This window comes from Clarias gariepinus, chromosome 3 (assembly GCF_024256425.1).
Source record: "Clarias gariepinus isolate MV-2021 ecotype Netherlands chromosome 3, CGAR_prim_01v2, whole genome shotgun sequence".
NCBI classification, from domain to species: domain Eukaryota; kingdom Metazoa; phylum Chordata; class Actinopteri; order Siluriformes; family Clariidae; genus Clarias; species Clarias gariepinus.
The window spans coordinates 18,333,054-18,348,325 of NC_071102.1; the positions used below are offsets into that span (position 1 = coordinate 18,333,054).

Sequence of the window (15,272 nt, forward strand, 5' to 3'; positions counted from 1 at the left end):
ACACAATAGGTGCCTTTGTGAACTGATATCATGCTGGAAATTTCGCCGGGGATCACATGTTGTTTCGGCATGCTCCGTCTCGGAGTCTCTTCTCAGCTCACTTGACAGGGACAGCGTCCAGCCTGCAGCAGACAATAAGCCGCTTGTTCAGCAGTTCGGGGACGCATCTGGGAATCTCTCCGTTGCTGTTTCTCTTGAGAATTAGCTAACTTCCCCTTTTTTTCTAAAGCTTTAAAGAAAAGGAAACTGTGTGCACTTTAAGCTCGTTACAAACACGAAGAGGTCTGAACCCTGACGCGGACAGAATCGCTAACCAACGCGGCACGTCCAGTTTGAATACGACACTTCTTGATTTTAGATAAAACTTCTTCTTCGAGAATAGTTTTTATTCGATTTTAACACATTATTTAGCGTTAACATTGTCACACATCCTGACGGTAATCAACACTAAGGTGTCACTTTGCATTTGTTGTGCAGATAAACCCGGGCGGCTCTGGTGAAACCACTCGCGCCTCATTTTTTCCATGATGATCTGTATCGTTCGGTCCTGAGGTCATACAGTATTGCTCTTCTAACTCCCACACACATCCTTCCCTGTCCCAAAGATGAGACTCCTCTCCACTGGAAACAAACCGCCGGTTCAGACAATCAAATCAGATGTGTTGAACCTCGGCCTGTGAGGGTGTGGAAGAAGACCCGGGAGGCAGGCAGAATTTTAGCTGACTCGTGTACATTTAACATTTAGAGCATTTGGGCGACGCCCTTATCCAGAGCGACTTACTTTTTTATCTCAATATACATCTGAGCAGTTGAAGGTTAAGGGGCAACTTTTGGTCATGGGGTGTGACCAAGGTAGTGCCTTATTCCCTGAAGGTAGTGCCTTATTCCCTGAAGGTAGTGCTTTATTCCCTGAGCGACCCCTGACCCCAGGTGTTTGACCCCAGGAGCTGGGTCCGACCCAGATTCAGGTTGATGATGGTGCTCAGCGACGTGTGTGTGGGTGTGTCTGTGCGAGGTTCTCCAGCTATATCTCTGTTGCCTTCGTGTGCTGGATAAAACGAGTCAGTCGGAACGGTTATATGACTCACTACAATCCAACTAAATCAAACTTCTCAGAGTCAGACTAGCACACCCTGATAATGATGCGGCTGGGAGTCGAGCTGAGAAAGCTCTGTCGCCTGCCTTCAGATAAACACCATAAACATGAGGGACAGCGCTCATCTCATTTGGACGAAAAAGTAAAGTCTAGACGCAGACATGTTTTCACCTCACGACATGATACCAGTTTGTGGCTAGCTAACAGTGTTTTCACTTTAATCGTTTCCAAAAACACCCGGCCCCAGAGTTTGGTTCATTTTGATCAGACAGAACACAATTAAGTCCAAGCTTGGGAATCGCGAGTCGTACACAGGTACGGATGGAACCAGACTGGAAAGCCAATACACCGTCATAGCTGATACAGTAGAAAGCCACGCGAGAGCGTTGCTTTTGACATTTTTTGGTTTTCTGCTGTATGGGAGACTATAAATACACAAGTGTACACGAGTATGGAGAACAACAACGTGAGGGGCGGTGCAGTATTAACTGGTCAGTTGTTCTGTGATGTAATAACAGGGTGACAGTGAATACAGGACCAGCCACCTATCATAGTGGAGTCAGACATTCGATCAATAAATTGATTCCCCTGTGTGTACTTAAGGACAGGGACAGAAGTGTCTGAGTCATCACACCCACCCTGCTGGTTTTCCCCGCTTGACGCTCGACCACGCCCCCAAAGCCTCAGCCATCCTCTAGAGCACCACTCAAGTGAAACGTTCTTATCGCGGTTTGTTATTTACTGATCATGACTACTTTTTTTTTTTTTAATGTACGATTTAAGTTTCTTATTTTAGCCTTACGCTTCCATATTTATTTTATTCTTCACTGTGCATGCTGTTAAATTACTTTTTTATTACTTTTTTTTTTTTTTTTTTAAAGGCCTGATGGGTAAAATGGTGCTGCTTAGAATAGTAATCATACAGTAAGCAAAATACATCAATAAATAACTCTCTGGTGCAGTGTTAGTAAGAAAGAGCTGCGCTCGTCTGAACCCACAGGTCATGCGGCAGAGACAGAAATTTGGTTAATTATAATTTCAAACACTAACGTTTACCCACTTTTTATTCCTTTCTTTCTAAGGTTGTTTAGATCAGGAGTCTGTATTTCTAAACTTCCACAACATTAATCATAAATATAAACTATAAAAATGTCCACAATGTCAATCATTAGTCGGTTGAACCTTGTAAACATTAACCAGGCGCTGAGATACAGGTAGCCTATCACACAACAGGTCATGTGGGTATAAACACACACGGCACTTCTGGGTGTGACGTCTGTAAAGCTTAAATAAGTGAAATGATGGAGCTGAAGTCATTCGACAAGGAACACCTGGGACACGATCAGAGTGTGACATGACAGTGTGCATCACCTCACAGTCACTAATGGAGTAAAAGGTACAGACTCGACACACAAGCAGCATCTGTGACAGAGAATCGCCACCTCATAGTCACTACTATGATGTCACAGTATAGAGTCTGTGTATAAAAACCCGTGTGTGAGAGACTGCAGTCAGTAAAATGTGAGACGAGGAAGCGACACTGATGGTATAATAAAACGGCTCTTTGCTTATACGAAGGACTGATCACTGATTATCACTCAAATCTGAGTTATTCTGAGTTCACATGTTTCCTAAAGGGTTCATGGAATAGAATGTGTTAAGCTTAGATAAATCATTTTGTTGTATTTGTTTACATTTTATTATTTACCAGAAGTAGTGATGTACCCTTTTTTTTGTGTTTTTTCATTTAAGGTTATCGACCACTTAGTTGAATCCACTTTGAACGATTGTTGTAACCAGCGAAGCTGTCAGACACAAGAATTAAGTTGATTCCAGAGTTGATCCTCGTGTCCCCTGTAGTTGGCTGATGGCTTTTTTTCGAGTTTGAATCAGAAGCTGATGTATAAAGTCCCAGATAACTCACCAATGTCACCCTGCAGATTACTTTCAGATCACTTATTAATCAAAAGTCATAAAATTCATCATCCAGTCTGTCTTTACTGAGTGACATCACGCTTCCTGTTTCTTCTCGGGGAACGATTGATTATCACTGAAGCTGTGGATCATGGGAAAAGTGTCTAATCCATTCCGTGTGACCTTTGTGCATTTGATTTCATTCAGTAGCATTGAAGTTTTATTGTCACGTTTGAGGTGTTAAAAACTACAAAACAATATCTAACAAACACAGGACGCTAAGGAACTTATGTTTGTTCGAATGTTACATATTGTTACAGGCTCCAAAAATTGATCCTTACTAATTGAATTGAAGAAAATTCCAAGATTGATTAAATGGACTAATACCCTCCTCCTCCCACAAAAAAAACCTCTTCCCAGTTGTGATGACTGATGGCACTTAGTTATTAACTCAGTGTAAATATCAATCCAGTGATGTAAACTTTAAAGCACTTTTTGTAAGTAGCTCTGGATAAGAGCGTCTGCCAAATGCCTAAATGTAAATGTAAATGAATATATATATATACAGTGGTGTGAAAAACTATTTGCCCCCTTCCTGATTTCTTATTCTTTTGCATGTTTTACCACACAAAATGTTTCTGATCATCAAACACATTTAACTATTAGTCAAAGATAACACAAGTAAACACAAAATGCAGTTTTTAAATGATGGTTTTCATTATTTAGGGAGAAAAAAAATCCAAACCTACATGGCCCTGTGTGAAAAAGTGATTGCCCCCCTTGTTAAAAAATAACTTAACTGTGGTTTATCACACCTCAGTTCAATTTCTGTAATCACCCCCAGGCCTGATTACTGCCACACCTGTTTCAATCAAGAAATCACTTAAATAGGAGCTACCTGACACAGAGAAGTAGACCAAAAGCACCTCAAAAGCTAGACATCATGCCAAAATCCAAAGAAATTCAGGAACAAATGAGAACAAAAATTATTGAGATCGATCAGTCTGGTAAAGGTTATAAAGCCATTTCTAAAGCTTTGGGACTCCAGCGAACGACAGTGAGAGCCATTATCCACGAATGGCAAAAACATGAAACAGTGGTGAACCTTCCCAGGAGTGGCCGACCGACCAAAATTACCCCAAGAGCGCAGAGACAACTCATCCGAGAGGCCACAAAAGACCCCAGGACAACATCTAAAGAACTGCAGGTCTCACTTGCCTCAATTAAGGTCAGTGTTCACGACTCCACCATAAGAAAGAGACTGGGCAAAAACGGCCTGCATGGCAGATTTCCAGAGCACAAACCACTTAAGCAAAAAGAACATTAAGGCTCGTCTCAATTTTGCTAAAAAACATCTCAATGATTGCCAAGACTTTTGGGAAAATACCTTGTGGACCGACGAGACAAAAGTTGAACTTTTTGGAAGGTGCGTGTCCCGTTACATCTGGCGTAAAAGTAACACAGCATTTCAGAAAAAGAACATCATACCAATAGTAAAATATGGTGGTGGTAGTGTGATGGTCTGGGGTTGTTTTGCTGCTTCAGGACCTGGAAGACTTGCTGTGATAGATGGAACCATGAATTCTACTGTCTACCAAAAAATCCTGAAGGAGAATGTCCAGCCATCTGTTCGTCAACTCAAGCTGAAGCGATCTTGGGTGCTGCATCAGGACAATGACCCAAAACACACCACCAAATCCACCTCTGAATGGCTGAAGAAAAACAAAATGAAGACTTTGGAGTGGCCTAGTCAAAGTCCTGACCTGAATCCTATTGAGATGTTGTGGCATGACCTTAAAAAGGCGGTTTATGCTAGAAAACCCTCAAATAAAGCTGAATTACAACAATTCTGCAAAGATGAGTGGGCCAAAATTCCTCCAGAGCGCTGTAAAAGACTAGTTGCAAGTTATTGCAAACGCTTGATTGCAGTTATTGCTGCTAAGGGTGGCCCAATCAGTTATTAGGTTCAGGGGGCAATTACTTTTTCACACAGGGCCATGTAGGTTTGGATTTTTTTTCTCCCTAAATAATAAAAACCATCATTTAAAAACTGCATTTTGTGTTCAATTATGTTATCTTTGACTAATAGTTAAATGTGTTTGATGATCAGAAACATTTTGTGTGACAAACATGCAAAAGAATAAGAAATCAGGAAGGGGGCAAATAGTTTTTCACACCACTGTATATATATGGTGGAAATCCAGTAGTGTAGTTACTATTAGTGTAATTATGTAATTAATTAAACTATGTAATTAGGGAGTAGTGTTTTTTTTTTCTTTTAACAAAATTCACTACAGCGATTAATTTGATATTTATAATAATTAACGTGTTGTAAATTTGAGTGGAACCACAGAGTTGATCAAAAACAATCATCAACGTCTAAATTAACGAGGGAGGGAGAAGGATTGTAAAGTGTGCATCCAGGTGGAAATGAAATCACCTGGACGTGGTGGAATCGCGCCGTATTTATTTAGCGTTCAGCTCCTTTCTCTCCTCATTCCTTCGCTTTACGTCTCCTGGCCTTCTTTGCCCTTTGGAGCTATAAAACCCATCTCTCTCTCTCTCTCTCTCTCTCTCTCTCTCTCTCTGCATTATAAAGAGTAAGGACCTGCTGTAAAGTGTTGAGAGGAACTTATGCGAGGCATTATGTCTGGAACTCCAGTTTAAGGGCCTCGGAGTGATCCGCCTATTTCCAGACCTGGGTGTTGAGAGCTGGACGTCCACATAATACCGCGAGCAGCTAAAGGTCAGTGAACAATGTGCAGCAGTGTGAGTACGACTCCTCCCTACCCCAGACGTAGTGTGTGTGTGTGTGTGTGTGTGTACTGTAGTGTTGAGAATGGAGCCTGTAGCTTTATTTATTGTGGAGATTTGTGGCTGTGATTATCAGGATTGGAATAAAGTGATTGTGATGATAAAGACAAATGAGAGAGAGACAAAGTGAGACAAAGACAGAGATTACTTCCTCTTGTGCATTATTCATTATTGCTCATTACTTCTAATCAAGACGTTCAATCTGATTGTTGAACCGTATTCAGCTCCAGTCTCACACACTTCACCTCCCTCTGTACAGCCCTCAGGAGAGCCCTCACCACCTGCAGACGCTACCGAGTCCCCGAGCGCCATGTAAGAGCGGTTCCGCCCACTGTACACCGAGACTCGATTGCGCGGTCAGCTGTGGTGGGCGAGCGCATGCGTGGACGTGCTTGTTATTTAGTAAGACCGGGTATTTTGGGTTTGCAACCTGCCACTCGCCTCTATAAACACATGTAGCACAGGAATAGACAAAACGTGCGCGCGTGTGTGTGTGTTTGGATATATATGTATAGAACACGGTGCTGAAATTTCACCCAGGGCCCGGATTTAGTCCCCGGGTCTATTTATTTATTTTCTATTTATTTCCTCTTTATTATTGTGTGCGATGGTGTACAGCGTGCGAGTACGCGTCTGTTATGAGGGTTTGAAGTATCATAGAGCAAAATAAAATGTTTCTGCCTCTGCATGGTGTTGTGCCCCTGTAGGTGTTTGGCCCATTCACAAGTTTTTACATACACACACACACAAAGACATTTTCACTTTCTAAAACTTTCCCTCTTGCGACATTGATTAATGTTATTACCACTCGCTCTAATGCTCTACCACACACTCGTATTGTGCTCACCACGGTTGCCAGATGTCACACTGAAAATCCCCCTATGCAGTCCTGATAACCCGCCCATTTCCATAAAAACCAGCCACATAATATCAGCTCTAGACCTCGTCCTGTCACACACACTGTCTCAGTAAAATTAATTATTATCAAAACAATAAAAGGCATTCTAATTATTACTAATACCTCGGGATATTAATTAATAATTCATCATCCGTTCTGGAGGCAAATTCCTAAGGTGAAATTTCACGTTGTGAAACACATACGAAACGCATATTCATGTGCTGCATTATAGTCTCACAGGAAATACTGTAAATGCAGATAATCCGTTCCAGCCTCCCAAAAATATTACCAATATTACCAATTTTAAACACTATTATCATATTCATGCATATAAAAACAATCAAAACATTTAGAAAAGACACTTAAATGAAGTAGAATATGAAATAAATAGATGTTAAACCTCATTTAACCTTAAACCTCACCTTTATGATTCCTCTCGGCACCGGCTGCTTTAAATCCAAACTGAAATCGACTCCGTTTTCTTCTTGCTGCCGTCCTTGATAACATTCTCTGGATCCGTGGTGCTGCGTCTCACTAAATCTAACAAAAAATGCAACTAAAAAAAAGTGTAAACCTGTATATCCCAGACGTAAGCGAGACTCATTTCAGACTTATTTTCTTCACTTCTAGGCTGAAAATGCTTTGTATGACGAGACGAATTTCTTGCAAAATTTCAGTTTTTAATCCGCAAATTCTTAAGGCGGGGCCGTTTGTATTCCGAGATAATCCGCTGTAATTTTATTAGTATTATCAATGTAGTTGGTATTGTTCAGTGAATTCTTCCAGTTAAGAACAGTGAACGAAAATGCAGCTTTAATCATCATGTCTAGGGCTGGACAATTACTCAGGGAAAAAATAATAATGATCAAAACATTTAAATTATGGAGACGTTCAGCAACTCTGCTCGATGTGAACCTGCCATAATGAATTCAAGGTATGTTTTTGTTTATTCTGGTAATACTTTCCCTTTTGTGTGTGTTCATGTGCTGTTTCTCCTCAGCGTGAGTGTGTAGACGCACTTCTTCACCCCGTCCAGGCGTGTGTACACTGTCTAGTGCACGCGTGGGGGACAGGCTACGTGCTGTAACGTACAGCTATTCACATTTAACAGGAAGCACCACAGAGGCCAAGTGTGTGTACGCGGCATCAGATCTCAGGATCTCACACACATTAATGATTTACAGCTGCGTCAGGAACAAACACGGCGTTTAGTTATAAGAGCCGCATCAGCGTTTTATCCCCCTGGCTATGAAGGTAATTGTCTGAGGGTGCAGTGAAGTTTTTAATAAAACAAAATGTAGGAAATATAAAATACAATAAAATTTAAAAAGCAGGAAAATCATGGCTGAGGACTAGAATAGAGAGAGAGAGAGAGAGAGAGGATGTAAAGGGAGGGACGGCGAGTGAGAATCATATAACCGAGTTAATAACCGTGTGTGTGTGTGTGTGTGAGAGAGAGACAGAGCGCTGTGTATTGCTCTGCACCCTTCATTACATCATTCTGGCATCAGTCTCCAAAATACAGTCCAGTCACCTGGCTCCGCTCCGCTCTGCTTCTCCTCATACATTATGAGCTTTATTTTTAGAATCGAATCTGGTTCAGAAGTCACCCCGTCAGCAGTGCCGTGCTCGGCCAGCGCCGCTTCCAGCTTTATTAATCTTTAACCCAAGCCTCACACGGTGCACTGTGGCAAAATACACAAGACAACTTTCACCTGATTGAGGCCTGGCCTGATTTAAAGGGCAGATATTATACCAATGTCGACGCGTCTCCAGTCTGTGTGCACACCATACATAAAAACAAAAGAACAATGAAAAAAAAATCCCCTCCTGCTGTTTGTCTGTTCTCCATACCAGGCCTTAAACAAGCAAATCAGACCCCCACCCCCCACCCCACTGTGACATCATACACCAAGAGACCGCCCCCAGCTCCAACCTCTTAGTCTAAACTAAAAGTCTCACTAATTTAAAAACGTCTTTATAAATTACCACTCTTACACACATATACACACACACAAACTATATGGACAGAAGTCTTTGTCCAAACCTGCTAATTATTGAATTCAGGTGTTTAATCAGGTCTCCGCCCCAGTGCACAAAGCGAGGACTATAGAGACACAGTGTGATGGAAAAGTGATGGAACAGTTCGGTGTGGGAGGAACTCAACCGTCCCGAACACAGAGCCCTGACCTCAACCCCATCGAGCACCTTTGGGATGAACTGGAGCGGAGATCGTGAGCCAGGACCTCCTCGTCCAACATCAGTGTCTGATCTCATGAACGCTCTACAGAGTGAATGGACACGAATTCACACAGAAACACTCCATAGTCTTGTGAACAGCAAGTCCTGTTATAGCCGTGAAAGGGGGACCGAGTCCATATTGAAGTGTGGGTATTTGGATATGTAGAAGGTCATTGCAGGTTTGGCCAAGTACTTTTTTCCCTATAGCGCACGTACACTTTGTTGTTAGTTTTTGGCTGCTCCCTTTGAGGGGTCACCCTATAGCAATGCAAACTATACTCTCTGTTTCTTCCCCCATTTTTGTCAGAAATGCGTGAATGGGAGAGGAATGCTGTATAACCAAATTTGTGATCCCTGCGTTCTGATTGGCTGGTTGGGCTTCATTTAAAGCTACAGACACTGAAACAGAAGTGAAACAGAAATAAATGCAAACCTGTTAAAAAAGCAACAAAATGTGACCTTTAATGCACATAGATAGTTTGGTTTCTGTAGTTTCACGATGCACACGTCTGTCACTTCCTTGAAAACAGAATTCCCCAAAAGTCTGATAGCGGAGCATTTTTGCATAACTCCCACTAGCTAGCATTGCTAATTTGTATTGACGTATTCTCATGTTTGCTGTTCGAATGTGATCAAACCTGCCTTCTGCATTAACCCAGGTGTCAAGTGACATGAGTGTGTCCATAGCTCGACTGAGAAATGTCTTCATGAAACATCCATGAATGACTACAAAATCGATTTTTTTGCATTTGAGGTGTAAAATGTTGCAGTTCCTCTATATTTCTCTCTAGTATCTTTGAGAAATTTATAAAATTGCAAAAGAAGCGCAGTACAGATCAAATCACACCTGACAATCTGTTGTACAGTATAACGCTGTAATAGTGAATCAGTGTGTGTGCGCTCAGTGCTGGAACGGTGTCTGTGTTTATGAACAGCTGGTTTCCAGATGTATCAAATGTGGATCGAAAGTAAGCTGGAGAGGCTTTGAGATCGAGCGTTCCTAGTTGGAAATCCCGTTTCCCAGTTAGTCACGAACACAACAAATCTCAGGGAGTGTAGAGAGGGTGAGAACGACCAGGGCTATGAGCAGGATGTGCAGCGCTGAGGAAGGAAATGTCCATCACACACACACACAGATGTACAATCAGGTCCATACATATTTGTATATTTATATATAAGGACACTGTTTGGTCTAATCTGTGCTTCGGTGCTGCACCACTTCGATTTTAAGTGACGCGATCTGAGCAGTTTGACGAAAAATATCACATTAACTGGTATTACTCAGATTTTATTTCCCATCTTTACTCTGTAATTAAACATCTGACTCATAAGCGGTTTCAGAACGAGGCGTGTCCTGTTTCTTAGTTCTTTGATGACTAGTTAAGGAGATAAAATGTCTGGAGTTGATTCGGCGTGTTGAATTTAAACCTGCTGGCTCTTCATGAGAACTCTTCAACATGCGGTGCAAAGAGGTGCTGATGAGGTGCAAGTGAGAGGGCTCGTTAGGCTTGTTAGAGGATTGTTAGGCTAAACGCACACACACACACACACACACACACACACACACACACACACACACACACACACACAGAAAGCAGCGCTAGGGAGGAGACTCAGCATGTGGTGATGGTCAGGGGTTCCAGACTTCAGGCCGTCACTGACTAAAGTTTTTGAAGTATTAAAAATATTTAAAATGTTTAAAAAGTATTAAAAATTATCCTCCTGTATATGATTCCCCTCCCCCTGGGATATATGTAAACCTCTCTGATGCAATACATGATGTGTAAACCTCTCTGAATGTCACAAGACTTACATGTTTGTGTGTGTGTGTATGTTGGTGTGTTTGTGTGTGGGTTTTTTTTTTACTGTCACTTACAGCCGAAAAGACAAAGTAAGACAGTGCCTAACACTGTCTCTCACCGCGAGTCAAACTGCATGGGTAAGATAGGGCTATTAGAGTGAGGAGGACAGAATGTAAACATACACGTTCACCATAATACTCTACGTCCATGAGTCCCCCAGATCTGCTCCTTTACCTATAGCAAATCTATTTATAAAAACGCTTGGCTAAATAAATAGGTTTTTAGCCTGGACTTAAACACTGAGACTGTGTCTGAGTCCCGAACACTATTTGGAAGACTATTCCATAAATTTAGGGCTTTGTAAGAAAAAGCTCTGCCCCCTGCTGTAGTTTTAATAATACGCGGTACTGACAAGCAGCCTGCATCCTTTGATCGAAGTAGGCGTGGCGGTTCGTAAGACACTAGCAGTTCACTCAGATACTGCAGAGCGAGACCATTTAATGCTTTATATCTCAAAAGTAGTATTTTAAAATTGCCGTCTCTGCGTTAGTGTTATCTATCAACGGAAATGTGTCTCTCCCCTCTGCACAGGTGCTCTGTGTGTGTGTGTGTGTGTGTATTTATATTTCTTCTGAATGTCAGACAGGAAGCCTTTATTAAGAGTGAGCTGTAGGGAGCGTCTGTCCTCACTGCTGCGAGATAAGAGATGGAAACGCACGGCGAACTGAAATATACACAACGAGAGAGAGGGAGAGAGAGAGAGAGGGAGGGAGGGAGCGAGAGGGAGAGAGAGAGGGAGGAAGAGAGGGAGAGAGAGGGAGAGAGAGGAAAGAGGAGAGGGAAAGAGAGAGAGATCAGCAGATTCTTCTTTCTTACAAAAAAAACGCTCTACGACACTTAACACACACAGTACAACACGTGCATGTCGGTCTCGCGCTCTGAAAACATATTACAAGTGTGTTATAATAATAATAATAATAATAATAATAATAATAATACTCACTGCAGTCAGGGGTGCTCTCTCTCTCCCTCCCTCCCTTTCTCTCCTTACCTCTCTTTCTATCTCTCTCTCCCCCTCTCCCTCTCTCTCCCTCTCTCTCTCTCTCCCTCTTCCCCCCTCTTTCTCCTTCTCTTTCTCTCCCTCTGTCTCTCTTTCTCTCTCTCCTTCTCTCTCTTTCTCTCCCTCATCACAATCATTATAATTTTACAGATAATTTGCACTTCATATTGCATTGGTGTGATAAAGTCCTCCGTAGACGAGAGCGTCTCTTGTCGGTTCGTCCTTCATAAGCTGCTCAGTCACAAACACACAAAGACCTTCGAACGACGTGGCGTCTGAAATGAGAAATGCAGAGTGAAAAAGATGAAGCTTTAGGAATAAAAAAAAAAATGCATTATCTGTGGTCTATCACAGCTGGAGCAATCACAGGCACACACACAAACTCTGAGACATGTTACACATTAAACAAATAGTACAACACGGGACCTTTAATCCAAGATGCAGAAATGGTTTAGAAGGCCGGGCTGTTTTTATCTTTGAGGCTTGGTGGTGTTTGTGTCGAGCCGTGTGTGTGGAAGCTAACTGCGCTTTTCTAGCACGAAGTGGAATGTAACACACTTACTAGACATTCCCTTACTGCGTTCACAAACTGGACTTCATAATCCTGTACATTCTACACATGGAATAAATTAGGACTTAATTACGGATTTCCGGTTCTCTGCGAGCGCGCGCTTCAGAGCGAGTTCTACGTTGAGGTTTAGTTTTAATTATCTTGCATTCTTTGGATTAGATTTTTTTTAGTATTAGTTCGGTCCTTTAGTTTTCTCATGTTCCTCATTCAGAGCCATTCATATAGAGTTCCCCTTCACTGGAACTAAGAGGAACTAACCGAAGCCTTATCCAGCATGACGACGCCCACAAAGTCAGCTCCGTGAAGACACGGTGTGTTAAGAGTGTGTTGGAGTGTAAGGACTCGAGTGTTCTGCACAGAGCCCTGAATGAACTCAACCCCACTGAACCATCGGCTCAGTAATGTTTACTGTAGAGTGTGTGAATACACACACACACACACACACACAATTACAGACACACACTCCAACATCTAGTGTACAGCCATCACAGAATAGAAGAATGGAGCAGAGGTTATAATAACATCTGGAACAGGATGATCAATAAGCACATACGGAGTATATGTGATAGTCAGGTGTTCACATACTTTTGCCCATTTGGTTCACAAGCTTGGGCATGGGGGGGGCAGGCTGGCACAAACAGAAACCAGTAGATCTTTCCCCTCTCTGTAACACTGTTCAGGTTTCAGAGACATTTGAGAATATTATTCCACCTCGTATACAGAAGTGTTCTTCAGCTCTAAAGGACAAAGATTTATGGTTCTTCATAACCCGCTGGTGTTCTGCTGTATCCAGCTGCTGGTCTGCCAGTACACAGCTGGCACGTTTGTGCTGTTATAAAACCGTTGGGCCTGGGGATGTGGGACGGTATCGGCGAGAGTACAGCGAGAAGAAGCTGAGCAGAACATTTCCTGGCAGAGACGAGTCCCCGCTGTGCCGCTGGAGCGGGAATCGGATCACGCAGGACACAATTAGGCTTCTATCCCACGACGAGATGAGCAGATCTCAGCCTTAAATCTCATCTCAGAGCAGCGAGCAGCCTGTAGCTTTCTGCTCCGATTTAATGGAGAATGCGATTAGGAAAGCGACGGAGGAGAGATGAAGAGAGAGCAACACTGCGGCTCTGTTTCCTCTCACAGAACAGGAAAGAAAAAACACATTTGCATGTTTTGTCGTTAGTGTGTTGCAGGGTGAGTGTGTGTGTTTCCTGGCTTTTACATCAGACTCGGACTCCATGATAGCAGCCGCTGCATCTGAGTAAGAGCTGGCGTCGGTGTTGGAGTAACGCCCTGGCACAGGCCGCGGGGAGGGGAAGGGGTTTTCCTTAAACACAACAATAAATGGAAACCACATCATTTTTTTTCTCCTCTGTGACGTGACGTTTGTTCCTGCGTTGCCTTTTTCTGGGTTTTTGCTTGATGGATGTGGCTGTGAAACCTGGCATCAATACTGTATAACCAGGAATATATAACTAACATTATCTTATACTGAAAACCTTAAAAATATTAAACACAACTGGGATTTGATGAATACTGAAGGGAAAAACTCAGGGCAGGAGAGAAATCTCTATCTCTTTTTGTTACAGTTTCTTATATGGACCAGAATAATAAATAAATAAAACATTGTATTCTTATAATTTATTTATTTTAGGAGAGTGGTGTAGGGAACAAAATCTTGATCCACACTCCTTACCAGTTTGTAGAGGTAATGGACCATTTCACTGATTACTAGCCACGAAAAATCCACAAAGAAGAAGAACGCTTAGTGAAACATGGGGGAACTGGATTTTTCTAGTAAAAAAAAAACTAAAAAAAAATGAGTGGTGGTTTTATACAGAAGTGTGCGATTAAATCAATCTTTTGTTGGTCAGTTTTCAATCCTGAATCGATTCACACTTTTTCAAACTATTTAGATAAAAATGTTAAATTCTCCAAAATTAATGAATCCTGTAAAAATACGGCGCAGTGTCTGCAGAAAAGTTTCTGTCTTCCACATTCTGCGAGAGCATCACTCCTTCCACTCCTTCATTGAGTGTTGATGGGCGGTTGCTGCAATGCCGCCACCTAATGGACCGGAGTGTGGCGCGGTAGATTAGCAGGAAATGATGGACATGATATTTTAGTGTATGTTTGATACTATTGAGTGTTTTTAATACTTCCAAATCTGTAAGAAACACAGCTGCTTGAGACAAACCACAGAGGAAACATTAGCGCTGTTGCTCCGTTCCAAGCAAGACCTTGTGACGCATTTTGACGTGGTATGCAGAAATATCGCTATAGTTTTTATTTACTGTTAACCCTAGATATTAAACCTGGGCAAGACCCCCAAGTGGTGAATACTGTTCTGGTACTTTTGAAAGCAGATTATATAAAGTAAAAAAAAAATGTAGTAATAATAATAATTAGTGTTTTTCCACACGAGTGCTGAGTGAAGGGTGTGATGATGGCCGTGTCGTGTACCTACACATCCTTCCTAACGGGAATCACTCACTCTAAGGCTTGTTCCACATTTTAGGACAGTAAAGTGTTAAAGTGTCTCGTTTGTTTCTTCAGAAGACGTTTTCCAGACCTCACACTTGTCAGGCCGTGTTTCCATCACCGGCATGCTGGATCTGAGGTTTCGTGATCGACCGTGGTGTGAAACAAAAGATCTCTGGATTGTGTTAAAACCTTGCTTTAACACAATCCAGTTTGCTTTAACCTAATCCAGATGTGTCGCGCTCGTGGAGACGACAGCGTGTGTGGATGATCTCTGCGCTGGCTCCGAGCGCTGACTGCCTGCAGACCTGCCCGAATCTTTAAAAGGCACGACAGAGGAACACGGCATGCCTTCGCTGTACACTTTCCAAACTTAGCTGCTCCTCTGAGGAACGTGTAAT

At 42.3% G+C, this 15,272-nt stretch overlaps 1 protein-coding gene across 3 annotated transcripts in view; it reads left to right on the forward strand.

Moving 5' to 3' along the window:
- Positions 1-15,272, forward strand: part of rhbdf1a (rhomboid 5 homolog 1a (Drosophila)) — a 45,006-nt gene that overhangs the window by 12,440 nt on the left and 17,294 nt on the right. Inside the window, exon 1 of one of the 3 annotated variants that reach the window (XM_053491986.1) lies at positions 5,618-5,756. The exons of the other annotated variants lie outside the window; for them this stretch is intronic. The gene's annotated coding sequence lies outside the window, so the exon portion shown is untranslated. Of the gene's footprint in view, positions 1-5,617; positions 5,757-15,272 lie in introns of those variants that run through there. 3 annotated transcript variants of the gene reach the window in all.